A 2,873-nucleotide genomic window follows, 5' to 3' on the forward strand; every position below is an offset into this window, starting at 1 on the left:
ATAATTTGAGCTGGTGCAGGTCTTGTGTGTACTGTCAGTCTCTGTGAATTCATTAGTGTATCTGTCCTGTTGTGTGTGGATAGCACTCTTCCCATGGAGTCATCTGAGAAGACTACAGGAAGAAAAAGAATATTATGTAATAATAAAATACTAATAATGAATATATTTTATGATTTTATTATAGTGCTGTTTTGAATCTTTTTACATTTTTTACAAAAAAGATTTTATTCAAAATTGTTCATAGTTATATTTCATTATTTTTATTGGTTATTTTATTTATTTACATTTCAAATGTTATCCCCCTTCCCAGTTTCCTCTCCACATGTCCCCTAGCCCCTCCCCCTGCTTCTTTTTAAATTCATCATAGTTTTTTCTTAAGGTATTACAAAATAGAGTAAATTATTCTACCACCTCAGTTTTGATCTAGTATTCACGAATTTTTCTCCATCCCTCTCACTATCAAACCACACATGATCTCTAGTAACTACTGCTTGTTCCTATTTGAGATCAAATTTTAGCTGCCATTTACAAGTTGTAAATATGTTTTTCCATGTTCCATACTTATTAATAAAAAACATGGTTTTATTATTTTTGACTGGAATATATCCCATTGTGAGTGTGTGTGTGTTACATTTGTTAATAACTCATTCATTGTGGAATAAGTGTATTCTCTGTATATTTTGTTTCTTTAGAACAATGATAAACTATATTTGAATGTAAATATAACCTTGGCAAACTGGTTTCAATTTCTTTTTGTTTCTTTCTTTTTAGAATCTATCATTAAAGGACTAATATCTTTCTTCAGAAGAATTATGTTACATTATAACTTCTTTCAAATTTCTTGTTTTTTGTTGTTGTTGTTGTTGGGGGGGGTGGATTTTTGAGACAGGGTTTCTCTGTATAGCCCTGGCTGTCCTGGACCTCACTCTGTAGACCAGGCTGGCCTCGAACTCAGAAATCCACCTGCCTCTGCCTCCCAAGTGCTGGGATTAAAGGTGTGCACCACCACTGCCCGCAAATTTCTTGTATTCTTAAGTTAGTATTTCTCCATCTGAGGATTGTTTCCCTACAGTCAATAAAGGCAGGTCTTTGACAGAAAAACATTATTGCCCTGATGTGTCTCTTGGGTATTTTTTGAATATATTATGTTGGCTTGGCTTGTAGAGAAGTGCTTTATTGCAGTATCTGTGTATTCTCTTCCTCTGTAATGCAACCAGTCACTGTCAGAGGTTTTCAGTGGCACACTATTATGGTAGGCAAGATATAATAGGCATTGTTGTTAGAAGGTTCACTGGAAGTGAATCCAGCTTAGAGTATGAGGTGCCTCTCAGTTTTCATTCATTGGCAAGTATAGTATACAAGGTAGCCACACCAGTGTGGGATCCATCTAACACTATAAGAACATACCAAGACCCTGTAGCAGGACTGGGCTCTATCAGCACCTTCTGGTGTGTGAAATTTTGTAATTCATTGAAAAGGCCCCAAAGAACATCAAGTTCTTAGAATTCTCCTTTGCCAGTTTCTGGTATTCTGGAAGGTTATGGAGTTAATGAAGTTATTTATTTATTTATTTATTTATTTATTTGTGTGTGTGTGTGTGTGTGTGTGTGTGTGTGTGTGTGTGTGTTTGTCTATGCAGATGGTGAATGTAAAAATATGGATAAGAGAAGGTGATCCATTACACATACTTTTTCCAGGAGGAATAGAATTATATCTATAGGCTGTGTAGTGCTAACTGTGGAACATCATAAAGAGGTAAGTAAGGTGAGTTGAAATACAGTTATCATTAGAATATCAGTTCTTTAAGCACCACTCCTAGGTGAGAAGGAATTGTAATTGATTGCTGGTAGTTAAGTTAGTTTTATTCAGTGATGTGACAGCTGGGAGACTCCATGTTCCAGGAGATGTTCCTATATCCTTGCACATATATTCAGAGTTAAGTAAACTAACTCAGTGGCAAAAAAAAACCCCAAAAAACAAAAAACAAAACAAAACAAAACAAACAAACAAACAAAAAACCCACGAATGCAACATGGCTTCTCTGGCTGGAATATAGGCATATCCTTAGTGCATACCTATAATCCCAAACAAATAGGCAAAGCTAATTTGTAGAAGGAAGTAGCCATGTTTGAAAGTGGCATCTAACTGAGGGGCAGACAAAGTGTTAAATCAGAAAAAGAGTTGACAGAAGGAATCTGAGCTAGGATACATCCAACTCTTATAAGAACAGACAAGAAAGTGAGGCCATTTAAGAGAAGTTCAGGAAGAAACTGGAGGTCAAAGTCAGTCTGTTCTGTCAGTTTAGCTCAGACACTTGGGAGTTAGTGCAGTGAGTGCAGTGCAGAGGAGTTAAGTTCCTTAATTGAGTCCAGGCAATTCAGTGCAGGTCAGCAGAGGCAGTTGATGCCAGAGAATAAGAAGTTAGGCAGAAGATTAGAGCAAATTTCCAGAGTTAGTTTGAGGCCAACCAGAGCAATTCAGTGAGTAGTTGAGAGAAGTAAGATGGAATTAGTCATCTTGAAGAGGAATTTTAACCAGAACAGCTAAGTTGAACTAGCCAGCCACAGTTCAAAAAGTAGTAGAAAGGGTGAGTTTATTCAACAGTAAGCCTCTAATATGACATTTACATCAGATGAATAAAAGTTATGTTTACATAAAGTTTTAGGGGACATAAGAAAGGAATTAAAGGAGATGAAAGGGGACAGATTTGATCAAAAAACATTATATTCATGTATGAAATTCTCAAATAATAAAATTATCAATGTTATTAGTGTAAAACAGAAAGAAGCCAATAACATGGCTAAAGCTCAGATTAAAAAATCAATATATTATTCCTGTCCAGTATTTATTCCTATAAATTCTGATAAGAGAAA

The sequence above is a fragment of the Mus musculus genome, chromosome 5 (genome assembly GCF_000001635.26).
Source record: "Mus musculus strain C57BL/6J chromosome 5, GRCm38.p6 C57BL/6J".
Taxonomy (NCBI): Eukaryota; Metazoa; Chordata; class Mammalia; order Rodentia; family Muridae; genus Mus; species Mus musculus.